The 23,094-nt window shown below is 44.6% G+C and overlaps 1 protein-coding gene across 8 annotated transcripts in view; it reads left to right on the forward strand.

Moving 5' to 3' along the window:
• Positions 1 to 23,094, forward strand: part of PLEKHA7 (pleckstrin homology domain containing A7) — a gene marked incomplete at its 5' end in the record, with an annotated part of 212,625 nt that overhangs the window by 45,988 nt on the left and 143,543 nt on the right. The window contains one exon of one of the 8 annotated variants that reach the window (XM_079930107.1): positions 17,739 to 18,295. The exons of the other annotated variants lie outside the window; for them this stretch is intronic. Of the gene's footprint in view, positions 1 to 17,738; positions 18,296 to 23,094 lie in introns of those variants that run through there. 8 annotated transcript variants of the gene reach the window in all.

The following is a 23,094-nucleotide window of genomic DNA, read 5'->3' on the forward strand; positions in this document are numbered from 1 at the left end:
GATATTGTGATCATGCCCATTTAGAGTGAGAAAACTTAGGCTAAGTATCCTGCTCAGGGCTACACAGGCAGCAAGAGGTAAAGATGGATTTGAACCCATGCAGTCTGTCTCCAGGGCCTGTGCACCTCGCTACGTGTGAGTCAGTCATTTCTGTCAAAGCCACAGGGCTGCCTCCTCACCTGGGGCACAGTTTCAGGACTCAGGGCTTTGCTCCTCCTCCCACAGCCTGCTTTTTTGGGAAAAAGGACAGAATAAAAGTTGCTCCGCTCTCCCCCTATTTGCTCCCCTGCTCCCCTGCTGGATGGGGGCTGATGTCAGCCTGACTGTGGCACGCAGGCTCCTGCTTTCTGCATTTTGCATTTGGTCAGGCCTACCGTGGACATATTTATCAGACACCTACTATGTGCCGGGCCCTATGTTAGGTGCGTCCCTCATAGTATCTCCCAACAGCCGGTGAGTTAGGTATTACTGCTCCCAATTTACAGGTGAGAAAGCTGAGGTTCAGAGAGGTGAACCACTTGCCCAAGTTAAATAGCTAATTAATGGCAGAACCTCAGTTTGATCTCAGGACCATCTGATTAAAAAAATCTCTGGCCTTTCCACCCTCTTCCAGGAGGGTGCAGTGGGGCTGCCGTGACCTTCCATACTCCTGGCTCTGCCAAAAGCCTGTCTCCGGCTTTGATGATGCCAGGGTAGGTCTGAGGGCCAAGGTTGAAACGACACATGCCCTTTCTGGGAGAGATGCTGCGGGTAGAGGTGGGTGAGGAGGGTCCTCATGCTTCCCCCAGGTGTCCTGCAGATCCTGCCCCGGGGAGAGTAACAGCTAGGACGCCCCCTTTGGGCACGGCCAGGGGTGGGTGCAGGGCTAAGGGCCTCTTTTCTGGGCCACTTCTCAGGTTGCCTGTAGCCGTAACTGTAAACTCTCTGGAAGGAGCTCTTGGCTGCCGGTTGGAAGCCGCGGCAGGGTCAGTGCTTTTGAGGGGCCAGGACAGGTGTGAGAAGCAGGTGCTCTTCTGCCTCTGAGACTTGTCCTCCCATGAGCTGCGGAGCCTGGAATCAGGATTACCTGAGGGAGCTGGCGGCCTTTCTGCAGCCCTTTCTGGCTGAGCTGCTGAGATTCTGTCATCTCTTTAGGAGCCGCGGGCATCCTGGTGAGTGTCAGAGAAACCAGCCTGGGGCGGGGGTAGTTTGGGGACTGTGCTGAGGAAACTTTGCTCGATGACCTGATTTTTCTAAAACTTGAGGGCTTTGTGTTTTGGGTTTGGAAAAAGCCGTAACCCGGAAGTGAGGAGGAATATGTTTCAGAAAATCAGGCTCTTCAGCCTGAGACCCCCCCAAAGGCAACAACCGGCAGTGGGTCCTGCAGGAGTGCAGAGGGGAGCTGCTGGCTGGGTCTGTTCCTGGGGAGGACAGACTGCAGAGCTGGGCAGCGGGGACTGAGTGATGAAAGGAAGCCAAAGTTTCAGGACAAGTTTGGGTTCAAGGAGTTGGCAGGTAACTGGAGTGAGAGCTTCTTCCCTGCCCTGGGCCAGCCCTCTGTGTGCCTCAGTGTCCCCTTTTGTACACTGGGGGTGAAATCCCTTGGAGTATCGGGAGGCCTCAACCTCGGGGGTGTAGCTGTTACACAGTTGTTGTTGTCGTTATTTATTATTTAAGCACCTCTCCTGTGGCTGACCGGGGGCCTGTGAGTGGAGTATCACCTTGGGCTGTGGGAACCCTTTCTCCGCTGGACCCTGCAATCACCTGTTTGTAGTTAGTACCTGCTGCTTACCGGGACTGCAGCAGTTGCTTCACGTGGGTTAGTGACGGAGGCCAGGGAGCCCTCCCGGAATCCCCAGGGCAGCTCTTCCCTTCTCTTGTGGACTCCTGCAGCACTTGTTTCTGCAGTGTGGCTGTGCATGTCCCCCTCTCACTGCCTTCTGTTCTTCTCCCCCCTCACCAGGGACTGGCCTGATCCTCACTCTCCTGGCACCCAGGTCTCAGGAAACATTTGAGTAAATGGGCGGGGTGTGGGGGGTTGTGTGTGGAATCTAGATCTTCAGTGGCTTCTCATCTCGTTACTGTTTCCTGGCTCAGCTCAGGCCCTGGGTGCCACTTGGTGGCTGTGCCGGCTTCTCCAGGACTGGTGGGACTTAAGGCTGTGATGGCTGCGGGAGTGGGGCTGGGGGGCTGCCAGTGGCTGCATACGGGGCAAAAGGAAACAGGAGCCAGTGTCCAGGAGTGAAGGAAACTGAAAGGACGTGTGGCCCAAGGTGGACAGAGAAGCCGGTTCACAGTAAGGGTTATGGTTGGTGGAGCCACGCGGGGGATGGATTTGAGGGGTGAGGGTGTGTACGTGAGCTTGGTCTGGGCTGGAGAGTAGAGGCCTGGGGCATGGGGTGCACAGGAACCCGGAACCCAGGCCGTCACTCATCTCATTGTCATCAGTGGGTGCCTTGGGGGCAGTAGGTTTCAGCCCTAAAAATCCACCAGTGTCACCTGGGCTCCTCCCCCTGGGCTTGGCCTGGGGTGAGCCACATATGGAGGTGCAGGCCTGTGTGGCTTGGAAGGGCCCCTCCACCCAGGGGCCATGTTTTATGGGAAAGCTGGAGCCAGGAACCGCACCTTGATAAAAAAGTGTTTTCATTCTCGGGGGCGTTAATTAACACAGATTAGATTTCAACTGAGTGGGCCTTTTGTTGCAGGAGCCTTTCTAATCACCGTAGTTTCAATACTGCTACGGTTTCACTGAGCCAATTCAGGTTCATTACTTTGGCCTGTTACCACCGAAGGTATTCAGCCCTGATGTTATTACTTATGGCCCCACTGGGTCCAGTTTTTCAAACTCGATTTAACTACTGGCCTGGCATCTCTCTCAGGTATCACCCTCGTAGGGTGCTGAGCCTGGAAAAAGATAACCCAAGAATGTAGGCACGTTTTCTTGGCTCTCTGAATTTTATTAAACATTTACAAACGTGTTTTCTTCAGTTTCCCGAGGTAATCTGGCACAAACAAGATGGGCTTCAAAAGTTCTTTCCAGTTGTCATATTTATGAATAATTCCATCAGTTCTCACTGTATGGAGACAGACTGGAAAGGAATCAGACAATGGTGGAAGGGAAGCCAGGCTGAAAGTTGGAAAGAAAGGCTGCCATGGCTGGCAGTGGGTCACCAAGTGTAAAGACAGGGAGCTTCCTGGCTCAGGCAGGGGTTTGGGCCCCCAGGCCCATCCCCCAGCCGTGAGGCTTCTGTTCTTGCAGTAGACACTGCTTGTGGGTGAGAGACTTCATGATTCTTTTTCTTTTCAATATTTTTTCTCTGGTTATATCTGCTGTGTAATTAAGGAATTAGCAAATAAGAAAATATGTTACCCAGTATCCTGCCACCCCAAGATAATGGCACTTAAGATCTTAGCATAGTTCCTTCTAGATTTTGGCGGGCATTTAAAAATATTATTGCAGTCTTACACTCTTTATACATAAGTCTATATATCTTGCACTTGGAGGATAGTTATTTCTTTTTATTATTATAGAAACAATTCATATTTGATTGTAGAAAATTTGGAAAATACAGAGGAAAAGCACAGAGAGGAAAAATAAAAATTGCACTGATTATATTTCCATCCAGAGAGAACCACTCTTTGTGACTGTCTATATGTGTACACTGCCAGTCTTTCTTTTCTCAAGCATATACACACATTATCTCTCACCACAAATTGGGGTCATGCATATACAGACATCCTTTCTTTTCCCTTTTTACTTAAAAATATCCCATGAATGTGTGTCATGACGTGAAGTTTTGCTTTGAGACATGATTTTAAAAAAATTATTTGTTTATGTGAAATTTATGTAATATAAAATTAACCCTTTTAAAGGGAGCAACTCAGTAGTATTTAGTACATTCACAATGTTGTGCAACCAGCACCTCTATCTAGTTTCAAAACATTTCTATCCTCTAAAGTAAATCTCCTTACCATTAAGCAGTTTCTCCCCATTTCCCCCAGCCTCTGGCAACCAGCCAATCTGCATTCTGTCTCTATAGATTTATCTGTTCAGGATATTTCATGTAAATGGAATCATACACGAGACTTGATTTTTATTGGCTCATAGTATGCTTGTATGGATCTATTTGAACAGGCCCTTGGTCTTCAGTGTAAGGTGTCATCATCAGGGAGCTGGGATTCTGTCATATGGATATACCATAATTTATCTAATCCCTTATCTTTGGACACTGAGGTTGTTTCCATTTTTTTAATGCCTACAAGTAATAATGTGTTGAACATCTTTGTGCCTAAACCTTTTTAAAAATTTCAGATTAGAAAGGACACACATTCTCGAATATCCCGTGTAATTTAGTTTGAAAATGGTTATGAAAGAAACTCTTTTTTTTGTCTCCTCGAATGAAAGACTCTAGCCTCTAACCTTCGGTCTGCCTGTTGCCTTTTTTGACAGTTTTATATCTTCCATCAAAGCCATTCCTTGGTAAGCGTCACTAATGCAGCTTTAAACCGTGCAAGGTGATAATACCTCACATTACACAAAGGTAGCGCTTAAGAAGGTAGCACTTAAACCTGCCACTTCCGTTGGGATCATCTGGGCTGTTTTTGCGGAATCTTTCTGTTCTTCAAGGGCAACTTTTGCAGAGACTGGTTAAACTGCTTTAGATTTAGTTGACAGGGCTGGCCAGTGCTTGTGGAACTTGTAGCTGACAGAGACCTCGGGTAAAAGCTGTTGTTTCCTGTCTCTCATCCAGGTGCAAGAAGTGCCAGCGTGAGCCTGGCTCTGAGATGCTCTGTGTAGACAGATTGTGGATTAGGGCTTAGCCAGGAGCAGCCTTCATGGAGAGACTTCAGATCTCCTGCAAGATCCAAGACTGGCAGGATGTTCCTTTACCCCTGTCACAGACCTGGATTAGGTGTTATTAAAATGTGAGCTACTTTTGACTCTTACTGTGGCATTGTGAGCATGGGATCATTGAAGGGTCCTTGGCTGACTCTGTGGGGAGAGAGAGAGAGAATGAGAGTGAGTGCACAACACAGAACGAACGAGCTGATGGGAGAAACTCCGAAGTGAGGTCTAAGCTTTGCTGTGCCATTTATTAGCTGTGTGACGTTGGGCAAGACATGCTACCCTCTAGGAATCAGGTTATCTGTACTTTAGGTAGGTGTTGACTTGCCCTGGGCATTAGCCCCACTTCAGAATTGCACTTGCTGGACCATCCTGGATGACTCTTCCCTCCAAGCCTAGCGTACAGTGCCTGGGGCAGAGTGAGCCTCAACATGAACAAGTTTGGGCACACACATGTGCACACGCGCACACACACACACACACACACACACACACATACACACATACATTCCTCTGAGCTACTCCGTTGTGATGACAGAATGTGCCTATTTGCCTGGTCCCTATGGAAATTATCCAAAAAGAATATATTCCTACAAACTAGATCACTGGGTATGGTTTTCCCCCAACTCTGCTTTCTAAGTGGCTGTGTATGTTCTCTGAAATCTTCCCTTTTCTAGATGACTGGGTCTCTAACCATGCCTCGGTCATTTTAGATCCCTTGTGTGGGCTCACTAGGCCTACCTTCACTTGATATAACTGGGAGCAGTCCTTACCGTTCCATCCTGCTCCCTGCCCACCATTCTAGAGCTTTCTAGAGGTAGTCTTGACTGTCTTTTATGGTCATTACAGACTGCTGGCTCATGTTTGACACAGCTTGGAGGAAAAGAACCTCCGAATCTATGTAAATCAGTAACTTTCTTTAAGCTTTATTGATTCTGAGCTTAAGTGTATACATTGTTTTCTCTAATAGTCTGTAAACGACTGACTTATTCAATTAATTCAAACATTAACTGAACCTCTGCTGTGTGCCAGACACTATACTAGATGCTAGGGAATCAAAGATAAGTAAATCACGATCCCTCAAGATGCCCCAGTCCAGTGGGGATGAGCAGATACATAAACAACTGCAATGGGACAAGTGTCCTCTTGTGGATTTGTATAGAATGCAACAGGAGCACAGAGGGGAGGGCAGTTCATTCCAGGGATAGGCTCAATAGGAAGCAACATTGAATTGGGCCTCGAAGGATGGGTGGGATGTTGCCATATGGATGGGTAGGGGAAGGGTATTCTGGAAAAAAACTTTCATTCCATTCATTTGTTCAGCAAGTCTCTCCTTCTAGTCTGCCACAGTTCAGGCACCATGGTTTGTTAGTTTAGATTTTCTTCTTTATATTCTCTAGGGTGTCTAGCATAGTGCTTTGTATACAACAGTTGTTTGGGAAATATTTGAGTAAATTAAAATCCATCTGATAGGTAAGGGAAGTAAAAATTACTCTGACATCTGCAGAAACTGAATTTCAGGTGAAACAGTGTATATGGAAATAAAGCATGAGACAACTATAAGGTGTGTACATAATATTTACCTCTCTTGTTAGCTGTTTTTATTTTGTTCTCTTCCCAAGAAATTTATTTGGAGGATTTCTGTGACCTTTCAAGTAATTATGGCATTCTATAATTATTAGTTTTTTATTCTGTGCTCTGATAGTGCTGGATAAAAGAACATTTATGGTGATGTTTTAATTTTATTTAATGATTATTTTGTTATTGTTCAACAAAATATATAGGGTGAGAAACCCTACAAATCCCTCTTAACTTGTGGAGGTCCCTCGTCATTGTGTTAAGTTTGCTTCTTACCTACTGAAGCCCAGAACTTCCTTTCTGACTTCTCCATTCAGTTCCTGTGGGTCTGAGGGGTTATTTTCTGAACTTTATATAAGTTTATGTTTGGTGAGTCAACTTTCTGATCATGATAAAGGCCAAATCATTCTTTTATAAACCTTTGTGATTTGTCACATTCCCGTCTTTCCAGTTTCTTGAGGAGGAAGAGAAAGAAAAGTAAGCACCCTCTATATCTGCTTTGCATGTTCCTGCAGAGTAAGTAATAGACTTCATTTATTTGAACAAAAAAAGTAAAATAAAATATACACAAATTAGAAAACATTGTCTAATCAACCAGGTAAATTTATCTTTAGGAGGTAACTTAAGATGTGCCCTTAAATGCAGTACTATTTATTCAAACACTAGAAGTTAACCAGTAAAGAGCTCTGATGCAAACTTTGTCAGTGTAAATTCTTCTATTTTGGTGCAAAATTAGAACATAAAATGAAATCTTATATTTCAACCATGTGACCAAAGGTCTTAGTTTATTACCTTCTGAAGAGCCCTGGTCCTCACCATTTGGTCTAGCTTATTTAATTTTTAAATTGGGGTGGTGTGCGTAATTGCTCTTATTTTTTTTTATTTTTTATTTTTGCGGTACGCGGCCCTCTCACTGTTGTGGCCTCTCCCGTTGCGGAGCACAGGCTCCGGACGTGCAGGCTCAGCGGTCATGGCTCACGGGCCTAGCCGCTCTGCGGCATGTGGGATCTTCCTGGACCAGGGCACGAACCCGTGTCCCCTGCATCGGTAGGCGGACTCTCAACCACTGCGCCACCAGGGAAGCCCTGTTCTTATTCTTTTTTTTTTGAACTGTCAGGCTTCCTGTAGATTACAGTGACTGTAGAACTCACAAGACCTTTCTGATAATTTTCTTGGATTTCACTTTAAAATTTTAATTAATTAATTTATTTTTTGGCTGTGTTGGGTCTTCGTTGCTGCACACGGGCTTTCTCTAGTTGCGGAGAGCGAAGGCTACTCTTCGTTGCAGAGCGCGGGCTTCTCATTTCGGTGGCTTCTCTTGTTGTGGAGCACAGGCTCTAGGCACGTGGGCTTCAGTAGTTGCAGCACATGGGCTCAGTAGTTGTGGCTCATGGGCTCTAGAGTGCAGGCTCAGTAGTTGTGGAGCATGGGCTTAGTTGCTCCGCGGCATGTGGGATCTTCCCGGACCAGGGCTCGAACCCGTGTCCCCTGCATTGGCAGACGGATTCTTAACCACTGCGCCACCAGGGAAGTCCCTCTTTGATTTCTTCATACTCATATATTCTTACGTTCATTTAGTCATTTAACCAATACAAGGCATTTAGCTGATTACTATGATGAAGACCAAGGTTTAAGAATAGTCTATGAGACTGTATAATCCAGTAGGATCTAATAGTATCATCTCCATGCCTCTACATAAGCTGTTCCCTCTGCCTGGAGTGCCCTTTGTTTGTCCCCTCTTGTGCATGTGATAACTTAATCCTTAGCCTTCAAGGCATAGCTCAAACCTCCCTGTCTTGTTCAGGGCAGTGGATCCCCCAACCTTGGCTGTAGATTCCTAGAAAGGAACTTCAGAATTATTGCAGTGGTTCAGCAAATTCACATGGATACTAAACATCTGCAGACTGAATAAACAATACGTCATTTGTCAAAAATATTATTTTTCAAATGTATGTAGATGCCATTGTGAAAAATGAAATTAAAATATTTAAATTTAATTAAAATGCCTTACTAAATTCATAGTAGCTCTTTGTCCTTTTGTATTTTTACAGTGAAAAATACTAAAGGTATAACGGTTACAATGGAGGTCTATGAATTTTTTTAAAGTTAAAAATCATTATTCTTACTTGTTTTAGTTAGGGTTATGTTTAGTTGCAAAAGATAGAAAACCTGACATAACAGAGACTTACTTAAAGAAATTTATTTCTATTTTACACAAAAGTCTGGAGATAGTCATCTCAGGTCTGTTAGATTGGCCTCAAAAATCACCTGGTCCCCAAGAATTCTAATTTTTCTCTAGTCTGCTCTGCCATCCCTAGTACATGGCTTTCATCTCAAAGCTCAAGATGGCTGCTTGAGCTCCAGCCATCCTGTCTGTATTCCAGAAAACGGGATAGGATCACCTTCCTACCCACCCCCACGCCAAACACACAGAGTTGTGTCTTTAGGAACATCAGGGGAAATCTTTTTACCAGGAAGAAATGGATCCCTGGAACCTTCTCCAGAGTGGGCATCTCTTCGCATCATTGGTGTGGGAGTTCTTCTCCATCCCTTTGAGGGCTACTCTGCCTTGAGATTTCACCTGTAATGGTAGTCAGGGCCATGCCCACTTGTTTTCCATTGTCTCACCTCACAGATGCTAAGGCATGGCCTATAGCAAAAGGAAAAACCCTTCTCAGCACCTGGAAAATCATTCTTAGTTCTCTGCTCTCCCTCCCTCCCTCCCTTCTCTGTGGCCCTCCTCTGCTTCCACTCACTGACTCTAACCATTTGCTGTCTGGCTTTCACCCTCCACTCTTTGAGATCTGCTTGGCTTCCTACTCACCAAGTCCAAAGGCTATTGTCAGGCCTAATTCCCCCAAGTCTTTCTAGAGTTTGACTTTAGTGACCAGACTGTCTTTCTCAGAACCTCATTTTGGTGCTCATTCTGAATGGTCACCTTCCTTTACTCTCTATCTCCAGTTTGGTTGCTTTCTCTCCTGAATTTCTGTGGCTTATGATCTCCGTACTTTGATGGCATTTGCTACTTTCTTTCTTGTACTTTGGTGATTTATATTTATCTTTTAACTCCTGTGCCAGACTCTCAGGGCAAGATCTGATCCTTAATTCTCTTCTTTACTCCCCGCCAAGTGCCAAGGACAGGCATACAGTGGGCAGTCAGACATTGGAATAAATGAATGAAGAAACAGTTTTCGGGGGATTTGTTGTAAGTTAACTGCATAGTCATGTTTCTCAAAGTGTTTTCCACAGACCGTCTACATCAGATTCATGTGTGTATAATGAGGTATTTTTTTTAAATGCAGGTTTTTAGGGCCCTATCCATATTTACTGAACCAGAATCACTGGGAGTATGGTTCTGGAGCCTGCATTTTTAACCCCCTCCCAGGTGAGTTTATTCATATTGAAATTTGAGAACTCTTGGTTTAATGGACAGTGAGCCAATCTTAAATGCATTTCAGCTGCTAAGCATGAAATGTCTTCTAGATGAAGTCTGGAAGGTGAGCGTGATCCTGTCCACTCCTTCCCACCTGTGGGGGAGTTGAGGCTTGGGTAGAACGCATGGCTTTGGAAAGCGATGAATGGGAGGGGAGCACAAAGGAGGTGAGGGGGTTACTCTGAACCAGATGGACAGATAAGGCTTGCTAAGTAGAGACGGGGAGAAGGTAACGAGAAGGGGGCCTGGGGGCTTTCTGGGAGGAGGAACCAGCATGAGCAAGGCATGGAGGTGAGAAATCCAGAGTGTGGAAATGACAAGGGGTCTGGGTTGGCTGGTTGGAAATATATGAAGGGAAGCACATGAAAGGCTCAGGTCATGAGGGCTTGAACACCATACTGAGGAGTGGTGACTTCCTATGGGGTATCTGTGGGTATCTGTGTGGACCGGTCACCTGCAGGGCCTGCCTTTCTCCCTCTGTGTTGAGGATATCCCTGGGGACTGTGGAGTGGGGGAACGTTGGGAAAGGGCTTCGTGGAGAGGGCTGTGGGAAACCTGGAGCTCATGATCAAGTCCTAAAACACTTCAATCCATGTTTTATTTATTTATATTTATTTATTTATTTGGAGTATAATTGCTTTACAATGTTGTGTTAGTTTCTGCTGTACAGTGAAGTAAATCAGCTATATGTATACCTATATCCCCTCCCTCTTGGACCTCCCTCCCACCCCACCCCCCCATCCCACCCATCTAGGTCCTCACAGAGCACTCAGCTGAGCTCCCTGTGCTATACAGCAGGTTCCCACTAGCTATCTATTTTACACGTGGTACTGTATTTATGTCAAACCTAATCTCCCAATTCATCTCACCCTCCCCTTCCCCCCATGTCCACACGTCCGTTCTCTACGCCTGCCTTTCTATTCGTGCCCTGCAGATAGGTTCATCTGTACCATTTTTCTAGATTCCACATATATGCATTAATATACGATATTTGTTTCTCTCTTTCTGACTTACTTCACTCTGTATGACAGACTCAAGGTCCATCCACATCTCTACAAATGGCCCAGTTTCATTTGTTTTTATGGCTGAGTAATATTCCATTATATATATGTACCACATCTTCTTTGTCCATTCATCTGTCGATGGACATTTAGGTTGTTTCCAAGTCCTGGCTATTGTAAATACATGTGTCGCTGGGTCATATGTTAGTTCTATTTTTAGTTTTTTAGGGAACCTCCATACTGTTCTCCATAGTGGCTGTATCAATTTACGTTCCTACCAACAGTGCAAGAGTGTTCCCTTTTCTCCACACCCTCCAGCATTTACTGTTTGTAGATTTTCTGATGATGGCCATTCTGAGAGGTGTGATCCATGTTTAATGTGAAAGTGTATCTTCTTGTTTCAAGTGTCTGTGCTTTTTTTTTTAATCTTCTCCAGCTCCTGTGAACTTGCTAGAGGCTGGTGTGTGTGTGTGTCCTTCATCCTGCCTGACAGCTCACCCAGCCGCGTGTGTGTGTGTGTGTGTGTGTGTGTGTGTGTGTGTGTGATGTATATATATGTATATATATATGTATTTGTGCAGATGCTGTCTTACTGTTTTCCTTTCTTCTCATTGCTGTGACTGCTGTCACCTTCCTGGTGTGAGGGAAATAGAGGGCAAGGCAGTGCGATACATTCAGATATATTTTGACAGCCAGCTACTTGAAAATACAGTCAGTTGCCTCTGCAGTGGTCACCACCAGGGCTTACAGATGCTACAGCTCCTCAGGGCCTGTGGGGCCCTGGCATCTGTGTTCTTTACAAGCTCCCAGGGGAGCTTGTTGATGCTGATGTAGCTGCATTTTGGAACCATCAGCGCAGATGACCCAGTAGCTTTGCCCTTTTACCAAGGGATTAAGGGCCTGCGAATTCCTCAGCTGGGATGGGTTTTTTTTTTACCTTGAGAATGACTCCTTCTTTCTCCACTTTGATCAGCAGAGAGGAAAGTTCATCACAGAGCAGAGAGGTGGCTGAGGGAATGTTCCCCCAGGTCTCCTCTGCATGGTGGGTGTGTGTTGCCACAGCCTGAGTCTAACAGGATGCTTATTAAGACCCACAGCAAGTTGGGGCCTGTCAGTAATGAGTTCTCTTTGCTGTTTTCTACAGAAATTTCACTTCACAAACTGATTTGCCTTCAAATACCCTGATTTGCCATTCTAATTAGGCACTGAAGTCAGGCTTTGGGGCAGGTTTGTGGCGCTCCTGTGCATCCCAATGCTGTGAACCTCTTGGGAGACACTTGAAGTGAGATTCTTTGAACACATCAAAAACGTCAACACAAACAAAAGTCCCAGTGATTCCTAACCCTTAAAAATATTCAGTGTTCAATTTCAAAGTTCCTGTCCATCCTCACTTTGAGGTTGATCCTGCCTTGTGATGTGAAGTAAGGAAGGAGGGTTTCACACTGTAAGAGGTGCGGGGTGGGGGTGGGTTGGTTTTCAGGGTTTTGGCCCCGGCGGGCATCCAGTCCTCTTGAGGCTGGTTATCCAGCGGCTGTACTGTTTGGGAGAAGGTCCTGGGAGAAAACCTGGAAGCCTCAGCTTTGGGCCCACTGGACTGTGGCTCAAGTGGGTGCCAGTTCCCTTCTGGTCTCTGGCAGGAGGCGGCAGCTGATGCACCCCAAGGTGGAGAGTGTGGGTGGCGCCACAGATGGTTCCTGCTGCCCCCGTGAGGAGGACTCTGGAAAGCAAGCGACTTCCCGATGGTGGAGGCTCTGGCTGTCCTGTAAATGAGGAGACCAAGGAAGCCACCGGGGAAGGAATCAGGCTGGTTCTTTTCTGTGGCTTGGTCATAAGCAGACAGGGATGGCCCTTAAGGATGTTCCCTTAAAAATAAAACCAAATACACCCGTGAACTAAATGAGAGAGCAAAGTAGGGATGTCTTTTGAGCCAGAGTGAAAGTACAAGACTTTGTAGGACTTTTGCTCCTGATCACGTCCCTACTGGGCCCATGGTCCAGCCTTTTCCTAGGCCCAGATCCCTGATTCCTTTGAAATTGCCTTTAATATGACCTTTGCTGAAGCAAGCCCTCTTCCCTTCAGATATGCTGTTTGTAGGGCCAACCCCACTCCCTGCTGCCACATGTCCCCACATAGCCCCTCACTTCCAGATAGTGCCAGATACTCCTGGACCAAAGTTTTCATCCTGTCCCCTTCTTAGAAACAATATGGAGCTTCCGTTTATTCAGCTGATAAAGTCCAGTGATCTAGATCTCCCTCGTCTCCTATCAGACTTGTATCCATCCATCCATCCTACACTTACCAAGTACTATAGGGCTTTGTGAAGTTCAAGTGTACAGAGGTACGTGTGACAGGCGTATAATCCTTAAGGAACTCTCAGGCTGTTGGAGAAGGCAGACAAGGGTCAAGTACAGAGGCAAGTTTGGTGAACTGTGGGATAACAGAGGAGGAGCACTTGTGTAAAGGTGAGCTGACTCTGTTAATGGCCATCCAGTGTTTGTAAGGTCAGAACACGCTAGATGCTGGGAAGAAATCTAGTGATTTTTAGTATTAGGAAGAATAATGAAAATGAAGCTTTTGCATTATACAGACCTACTTCAAACTAAGCTTGATTAGAAGTGTGAACTCTTCTGAGCCTCAACTTCCTCATCTGTAAATTGGGTGAGGCATAATAATGGCACCAACCTAATAGGATTGTTGTTTAGGTTTAAATGAAATAATGTATATTTGTGGAACATAGTAACTGTTCAATAAATATTGGCTTTTGGGACTTCCCTGGTGGCGCAGTGGTAAAGAATCCGCCTGCCAATGCAGGGGACACGGGTTCGAGCCCTGGTCCGGGAAGATCCCACATGCCGCGGAACAACTAAGCCCATGCTCCACAACTACTGAGCCTGCACTCTAGAGCCCACGAGCCACAACTGCTGAGCCCATGTGCTGCAACTACTGAAGCCCGCGCGCCTAGAGCCAGTGCTCCGCAACAAGAGAAGCTACCACAATGAGAAGCCCATGCACTGCAACGAAGAGTAGCCTCCTCTCGCCACCACTAGAGAAAGCCCGTGCGCAGCAACAAAGACCCAACGCAGCCAAAAATAAATATAAAATAAATTAATTAATTAAAAAAAATAAGTAAATATTGGCTTTTGTAATTGTTATCAGTTATCAAAGTCAGAGAAGAAAATTTCTCCAGGATCCTTGGAGGGAAGTCACTGAAAATGCACAGAAAAACATCTCCGACAATTTGCTCAGCGTGAATCCAGCAAGTCTTATGAAGCTGCCTGTTGTAACACGCCTCAGCATAAGTGAAAGGAATAACTCCAGCAGTTCAATTCATCAGTGAAAGGAGCCTACTGGGTGAAGGGTAACACGCTGTTTTATCAAGTATGGATTTTGCACACTGGATTTTTTTTTTTTTTTTTAAAGGAGAGGCATTTTAATACTTGTGAGGTGATTTGGTACAGTTGTTCCCAAAGATAGGCAACATCAGAATCACCTGGGAAATGTCTTTAAAATACAGATCCTTGGGTTCTGCCTTTCTGCCCTACCCCAAACTGCTCCAGTATATCTGGACACGGCCTGCAAGTCTGTGTTTTAAATAAGTACCTCCAGGTAATTCTCCTTTGGGGCTCAGTTAGGGAACCCAGGACAGAATCAGGACTCTGAGGCTAAGCCCTGGGCTTAGTTTTTCCTGGTGCTGCCTCTGTCTACTTGGGTGACCTCCTGGTCACTAAGGCTCTGGTAGTCCCAGGGTTATCAGGCACGGGCATCTTATGAGATGGTGGGTGAGAACACTTCTGTGTGGGCTCAGTAAAAGTAAGGGATTATCATTCCTATTTATTCATTATAATAGTTCCTTTTTCCCAGTCCCACTCCTTCCCTAATGATTGAATCAGAGTTACCACTGCAATACAACAGATCTTTTAAGCCTGAAGTTGATTCTGATAGGATTTAATGTTGTAAAATAAGTAACAAAGGCCTGTGCTTTGGTCTAAGAGCAAACTCTTTGCCGTTAAAAAGCCTCTGATTCTGACCTTTGGTCTGTCTGCGGAGGGGAGACCATGCCAGGCATTTATGATTGGGACTTGAAAGCTTGAGGTCTGTGCTATACTAGAAAGGTAGCCACTAGGCGCATGTGGCTGCTTAGGACTTGAGGTTCTCCTAGTCTGGATTGAGATGTACTGTGAATTTGAAATACATAACAGATTTATTTTTAATACTAAAAAAAGGTGAAATATATCAATAATAACTTTTATACTAATTATATGTTGAAAATGATAATTTTTTGGATATATTGAGTTAAGGTATATTATTAAAATTAATGGTACCGGTTTCTTTTTATCCTTTTTAATATGGCTGCTAGAAAGTTTAAAATTGCATATGTGGGGCTTCCCTGGTGGCGCAGTGGTTGAGAGTCCGCCTGCCGATGCAGGGGACACAGGTTCGTGCCCCTGTCCAGGAAGATCCCACATGCCGCGGAGTGGCTGGGCCCGTTAACCATGGCTGCTGAGCCTATGCGTCCAGAGCCTGTGCTCCGCAACGGGAGAGGCCACAGCAGTGAGAGGCCTGCGTACCACAAAAAAACAAAAAACAAAAAATGTAAAAAATAAATAAAATAAAATTGCATATGTGGCTCGCATTACATTTCATCAGACACTGTTGCTTTAAGTCTTAAGTCAGTGTTGGGGGCCAGTTCAAAAAGTTCATGGTCTTTACCCTACAAATTCAAAAGCTGGGTTTTACTTCTTTTTTTTTCTTTTTGGCCACGCTGCGTGGCAGGCAGGATCTTAGTTCCCTGACCAGGGATCGAACCTACACCCCCTGCAGTGGAAGCGTGGAGTCTTAACCACTGGACTGCCAGGAAAGCCCCATGTTTTATATTTGAGGTGACCATCCAGAACAGTTATTCTGAATCATTTAACTCAACCTTGAATATTTGCAGTATTATTATCAGTGGTGCTTTTTTTTTTTTTTTGTAGTGGGAATTTCATGAAATTTGGTCTGAAGGGCATTTGTGGCTTATCTACTGTTTTAAAAGAGAGTCTTCTAACATCTCTAGGAGGGGCAAGAAGGAAACCTAAGCGAGAAATTGCTTTGCTCAGATTGGATTTTTATTGCAGAGCTGCAAAGCCAGAAGACCGCAGTTTATAGTGGACACTGCAGTTCATTTTTTAACTGTGGACTTGGGATGAAACTGCTATGAAATATCAATAGAAGCACTGCTTACCCTTTTTCCTAATCATTTTTGGCCTTTCTCTAGCCCTCCGCTTTCTCTTTCTCTTCCCCTGATATTGTTTGGTGATTACAGTGTGTGAGGGTCCAGCCAGGCATTCACACAGCGAGACTAAGAAAAGCAGATTTAGCTCCTAAGCAATGGCCAAGTTGGAGTGGGCACTGGTCACTGAATTTCTCCCTAAATGGCAGCCTTCCTGGGAATTCAGACCATTTTCTTCATCGCCAAAGTGGCAATGATAAAAGCTCTTGTGTCTGCCTCATGGTGGGATTATAAGAAGTAAAAAGGAGAAATTAAAAGGCAGGATGTCCACGTGACTTCCCTGGTGGTCCTTGGTTAAGACTCTGAGCTTCCAAGGCAGGGGTTGTGGGTGTGATCCCTGGTCGGGGAACTAAGATCCCACGTGCCCCACAGCATGGCACAAAAAAAAAAAAAAAAAAGGAGGGGGGGCAGGATGTCCAGGGTACACAAATAGTTAATAGTAAAAGCCTGGAATATCAAGGTCCCCTGCCATTAACTGTTTCTGTGGCAAACTGTCTCCCTTCTGTGGCCTCAGATCTTTCTCCTATTATAAACTAAGGGAATAGAAGAGTTCAATATAGTTAAAAAGACACAAAGTCTCACCCCAGATTGAATACCAGTTCTGCTACCTGCTAGCTGTGTGACCTTGGGAAAGCTACTTGACCTCTCTGTACCTCAGTTTCCTTATCTATAAAATGGGGACAATAGGATCTGTTGTGAGGTTAATTGAGCTAATACCTGGAAAGTCCTTAGAACAGTGCCTGGAAGATAGTAAATACTCTAGGAACATTGGATTCATTCAGTCAACAATATTTTTTGAGTGCCTTTTATGTGCCAGGTGCTGTTCTAAGCGCGAGACACAGCAGTGAACAAAGCAGGAAAACTCTCTTTGAGAGAGGTACTTTTAGTAGAGGAATTCAAGGTATATTTATTAATTATAATCAGAGTATTTCACTACCTTAGGGACCTGCATGCACAGTGCTGCTTTATTTTATTTATTGGGTTTTTTATTTTATTTTATTTTATTTTAGGGTTGAAAGAGACTGACAGTCCTACAGTTCACAGTTTTTAGCACCTGCCTGTATATTTCCATTTACAATGATCTCACAACTTTTTTGTGAGACAACTGATTTCATTACTGCGCAGCTTTAATTGTTAGAAGCCAAAACTGAGCCAGATTTTTTTTTTAATTTTTAAATTTTATTTTATTTACTTTCTTATACAGCAGGTTCTTACTAGTCATCAGTTTTATACGCATCAGTGTATACATGTCAATCCCAATCGCCCTATTTATTGGGTTTTGACAATGAGTCTATTTTTTTAAAGTTTTCTACTGCTAAACAAAACAAAACAAAGCAAATACAAAACCTTCATTCCTAGCTCACCTACCTCTTCACTGTGTGACCTTGGGCAAGTTATATTAACTCTCGAAGGCTTCATTTCCTCATGTATAAAAAAGTTATACTATCTTTTTTTTTAAAAGTTATAATATCTTCCACAAAGGAGAGTGTGGGCATTCAGTGTTATACCAAATGAGACAGTGCTTGGAAAGCTCTTAGCATGTTTGACTCCTAGTAAGTGTTCTGTAAGTGTTAGCTATTTTTGCCAGCACTTCTAGTTTTGGAGATTCTGGAAGTCAGTGGTTCTAAAACTGAAAGTTCCCCAGGCTGGTGTAAGGGAAAACTGAATCATGTTCTCCTGTGATGCCCCTCTCCACGGGCTAGGTGGTTCAGGAGTGCCTTGGAATCTTTCTTTTTCAGAGAAAAATAGAGATCCAGAATTTCAGTAGAGGTGCCCAAAGATGGAGAAGGTTTTCTTCAGAGGTAAGAGGTAGGAGTCCCTCATCATTGGGGTTGTCCAAGCTAGACAGTCAGCAGGGATATTGTAAAGGGATGGTCCTTGGGTTCGTTGTTTTTTGCTTTTTTTTTTTTTTTTTTGCGGTACGCGGGCCTCTCACCGCCGTGGCCTCTCCCGTCGCAGAGCACAGGCTCCGGACGCGCAGGCTCAGCGGCCATGGCTCACGCGGGCCCACGCGCTCCGCGGCGTGCGGGATCCTCCCGGACAGGGGCACGAACCCGCGTCCCCTGCACCGGCAGGCGAACTCCCAACCACTGCGCCACCAGGGAAGCCCTGGGTTCGTTGTTTTTGAAGACTGCTTCCAGCTGAGTTGATGGAGCCTTTGTTTGGTCATCAACATTTGGTCCAGCTAGGTAAGGAAACCCTAGCGAGGGGTACCCGATCATCCCAACACCTTGGGGCGCCCGTTTCTAAAGGGCAGCTGTGACTTCTAGAGACTTGCTGCCCCACCCAGCCAGGAGGGGCACTCATCCTGACATTGCTGCTAATACTTCTTCTGAGTGTAGTTATTTCTTGGACACAGGTGCTAGGGTTGAGTCGGAGAGAGGCGTGTCACTCCTTTACCACATTGTTTATCCAGAGAGTGGGGGTACCTGAGTCTCAGTGCCATACTTATCCTTAAATTTCCTTTTCTGGGGATGGAGTAGATTGAAATGACTTCAGAGCCAAGTGGCTAGTGGAGGAGCACAGCTATGTCTGGACCACTCGGCCAGCTCTGGGGAAGCCACAGCCAGCTTTTAATTTTGGTTTCAATCACTTCTCCATTTTGTTTTGCTACCTTGGACTTGCTTACAGGAAGTGAAAAAGCAAAGGAACTGTGTTCTCTGGATTCATTTGCTCTTTTCTTTTTTTAACGATAAGCAGTTTATTTGCTTTAACAGAACCATTTCCTGAGCATCTACTGGTACAAAGCACCTGCTAGCCACTGTTCTTCCATTCCTTCAAAGTACCTACTGTGTGCCAGGCACTGTGCGAGGGCCTGAAGATACGGGGCTGAGCAAAGATATAAGTGGTCCTTCTCCTGGAAGTTATAGCCCAGAAGGGGAGAGGGGCATTGAGTGAGTAGTTCTAAGGTCGTGATTGCGAAGGGGAGACAGACCCACGCAGGCTGTCTGAACGGTGGCTCTTCCCTTCCCTTCTTGTCCCAGCCTCCAGTGGCCCTGGCTTCTGTTGGCACATTGTCTGAGCTCCTCAGTGTCTGACTCACTTCCTATGGCGAAGTCTGGGTCTCATCAGATCCCAGGTGTCAGTGAAATGCCGCTGGTCTTTGTCGCCTCACCCTGGTCAGTTACCTCTGTACAGGCAGCTCAGGGAAATCCCTACCCTTCACCCCATACACGCCTCCTGTGCCAGAGCAGCCTTTAACTCTTCATAGTCTTTGCAGCAGTATGGGAATCCTCTGGCTCGGAGCAGAAGGAAAGCCGGGAGGAGGGCTAAGAATGACATGGGGTATGTGTTGCCAAGCCAGCTGGTCTGGGAGAACGTGAGGAGAGAGAAAAGGAAAAACCAGTGTCCTTGAAGGAGCTGCTTTATGAGAGTGACTTTTCTTAAAAAAATAAGACTTTGTTTTTTAGAGCAGTTTTAGGTTCACAGCATAACTGAGCAGAAGGTACAGAGATTTCCCATATCCCCCCCACCTCCACATGTGCACAGCCTCCCCCGTTATCAACATCCCCCGCCTGAGTGGTACATTTGTTATGATTGATGAACCTGCATCGTCACATCATTGTGACCTGAAGTCCATAGTTTACATTAGGGTTTGCTCTTGGTGCTGTACATTCTATGGGTTTGGACAAATGTTTAATGAATTTCAGAATGTATCTGCAGTGTTTTACATTTAGATTTTGTGAATCCTCTGTGCAATGTTCCCTAAACTTCAGGCATTCAAACTTTAGGCATTCCTGTTCCACCTCTGCATTTTTATAATAGCCATATAAAATTGACTCACTTAAAAAAAACCAAATAAGTGATATAAAAAAATAATTTTACATTCATATTTATTAGCCTTCATAGTTCTTAGCTACATTATGTATAACTATTATTTATAGCATTTATATTTTTTCAAGTGTTCTTGCTGCACTGCCATCTCAGGTACCCTCAGGTATTTGCTCCATTCTTGGGGAAATTCTGCCTACGAAGTTCATGAATGGACTTTCAGAAGCTTTTTGAAATCTCCTAAAACTGGCCAAAATTGTGTTTATGTCTTTTTTTCCTGGGGGAGACAGTTCAAGTTTTCATCATGTAAAGGGGGCCAGGACCAAATAAGGAGAAGAGCCTCAATTTGCAGTTCTTGGAATTATGCCTAATTTTCATTTACAAAGATTTCATCTTCCCAGGAAGCGGAATAGTTTTTTACAAAAAATGGACTTTCTACACATAAAACATCCTGTTGTTTTTTTTTTTAATGAGGTGCAGATAAACTGAAAACTGAAAAATGGTAACGGCCTCTCCCACATCTCCTCCTCATCTCTATCCTGTTTTCAGCCTTCACTGTGTGAACGTTAATTCAGTCATTAAGAGGAGAGTGACTATTTTCTGATCCAAAAATCATGACATATGGTCTGATGAAGAATCTATGTGTATATATCATGCCTTTCAGAGGTATAAAAGGAAAACTCCGGTTATATATTTCATGAGTTGCCTTTATTAAACAGAAAATTGCAAAAAAAAAAAAAAAAAAACTTTTTAAAAAGGGAGGGGGCACCTATCCTGGAATATCCAGAATGTAGGTTCACTGTAAATATAGGTCATTGAATGTTTCAGAGAAAAATGAGCATAAAGGAAAGCTGCTTGTTAGGGTAGAAATATAACGTGATAAAGTGTCTCTGGAAAAAAGCACTATTGTGCTAGATCACTCAAACCACAAGGAATGCACTGCTTATATAAAAGTGGACCAAGCCACATGTCTTTCTGTGCCTCTGGGGTAACACACCAGGCAGGGACACAAAGGGCACTCTTGTTAATTCTTTCCAGCTCAGCCCCTTAGCCTTAGAAAGAGTATTAATAAGTCTCTATTTGTGTCCTGTCTCCTTTCACCAAGGATTCATGAATAATAGATACAATGATAAAATAGAAATAGGAATTTGAAATCAGGACTAGGGAAAATATAAGTAAAAAGAAGAAGGCAAACCAAGGGGGATGGGGAGAGTGTAAATATGCATGCATTAAGGGTCTGCATTACTGCTGAGCTTCACATTTGACTTGGAGCTTCCTGGTAGCCAAAACAAAAAAGGGAACAGAGTATGTTTTCTGGATTTTACTGTTAGAGAAGAAAAACACCCTAGTCATCAAGAGGAAGCTAAATGCCTCCTAGTTTGTTCCTTTAAGTTAAATTTCTTACGTCGGGCCCACTGAGGGTATGGAGAACAGTGTCCTCTAGCTTTCTTCTTTATCTTATTAAGTCTTCGTCATCCTGCAGCTCCTCAGACTGGGCTAATTTTCTCATTTCAGGTGGCCATGTTACAGATGGCCATGGAACTCTCCTTTGTGGTACTTATCACAGATGTACATTTACATCTACTAATCAGATTATTTTGAAAGCTTGTCTTCTCCACTAGGTTTTAAGTCCCATGAGGCCAGGGCCATGTTGTCTTCAGTGCTTGGCATAATCCTGGCACACTGTGAGCCCTCGGTACATACTTGTTTGAACAAATGAATAGGCAAAAGCAGCCAGGGATCTTATGTGATTCTTATAGAGCTCTCACAGAAAATCAAGGTTCTTTCAAAGGTACAAACTGTCTCTTGTCCAGAGAGCTTGACTACCGTAGTTATCGCAGTATCTCCAAGTTCGTTTTACTCCACTGTACCCTTCAGAGATTGTTAATAATAATAACTCCAGGGCATTGTGCACCCGCTATAAGTCCAATCCCGTAGTAGGCATTTGGTACACGCTGATGCTTGTCCTCCCAGATGAGGGAAACTGAGGCTCAGGGGAGGTGGAGGGCTTGCCCAAGGTCGCATAGCTGGTAAGAGTCAGAGCGTAGGTCTCTCTGACTCAAGTGCATGCTGTTTCCTTTCTGCCTGCGGTGTCTGAGCCTGAGGCACAAGCGTCTGTGTGAGTTATGGGTTCTTATCTCTTGGCAGTTAGAGCTGCGCAGCAAGGTATTTCTGGCACAGGCCGTGGCTGCTTTCTGACAGCTGTTACATTCCGGTCTCTCTTGAGTTGGGGAAAGAAAGCCCACACCTAGTGTTGGCCAAGGCAGTCTCAGAACTCATTTGTCCTGGCTTTCGCACACAGAGAATGTGTTTATTGCTCTTGTCACAGTGTCTCCTGAAGTGCAGGCGCATTAAAGTTGAATATTATTTTCATAAAAGTCACTAGGGAGACAGGGAGAAGAGAGGCACAATTCGGTTGTCTCAGGAATAATCGGATCTGCCCAGTGATTGGGAGAGTGGAGGCAGGAAGTGACAATATGCCAGGACATAACGTTTGATGGTGCGTTTGATTCCAAATTTGTCAGGCATGTATTTTTAATTACTTTGTGCCTGTTGCCTGTTGTCATTCTTTTACTAGAGACCTAATTTTTAGAATGGGATTTATTATTATATTAAACTTTGTCTATTCCGCAAGGCTGGGAAATGGGAGATTCTTATAGCTCAGTGTTGCCACCTACCGTGTACTGCATGGAGTGTCAATCTTCAGAAAATTAGAAGGCAATAAAACAGTAAAACTGCAACAAGGCATAGTTTGATCTGTCTGTTCTTCCACAAGGTTACAAGTCCTCAGCGTGCTTATAAGCATCTGTCATCACTGTGTGCTCTAGAGTGCCAACATCCTGGTTCCGGTGACTTCTGGTGATTAAAAAAAATAGCACTTTTCCTTTGCTCCCTTGAGGATGAGCCTCCTCAAAAACATTTGCTGCCTGCACTTGGGGATCTGAATAATTGCTATATTCAGGTTTATGTTAGAGAACGTTCCTGAAGAAGGCATTTAAGGGGATGCTTGTAAACGTGACGAGGCTTTCGGTTCTATCTTTGTCCCACTAGTCTCGGTAAGGATTTTGGCTCACGTCAGTGATTTCGAAAACCTAATAATTTTTGTGTCTCCAAAGTTGTGTTCCCAGGCTGCTGGCTATTTCATATTCTAAAGCTTGTTTCTGCATTTAGAAGGACACGAGAGAATAGCAGTGGGCACTGACATGCCTTTACCTCT

This window comes from Stenella coeruleoalba (genome assembly GCF_951394435.1).
Source record: "Stenella coeruleoalba genome assembly, chromosome: 8".
NCBI classification, from domain to species: Eukaryota; Metazoa; Chordata; class Mammalia; order Artiodactyla; family Delphinidae; genus Stenella; species Stenella coeruleoalba.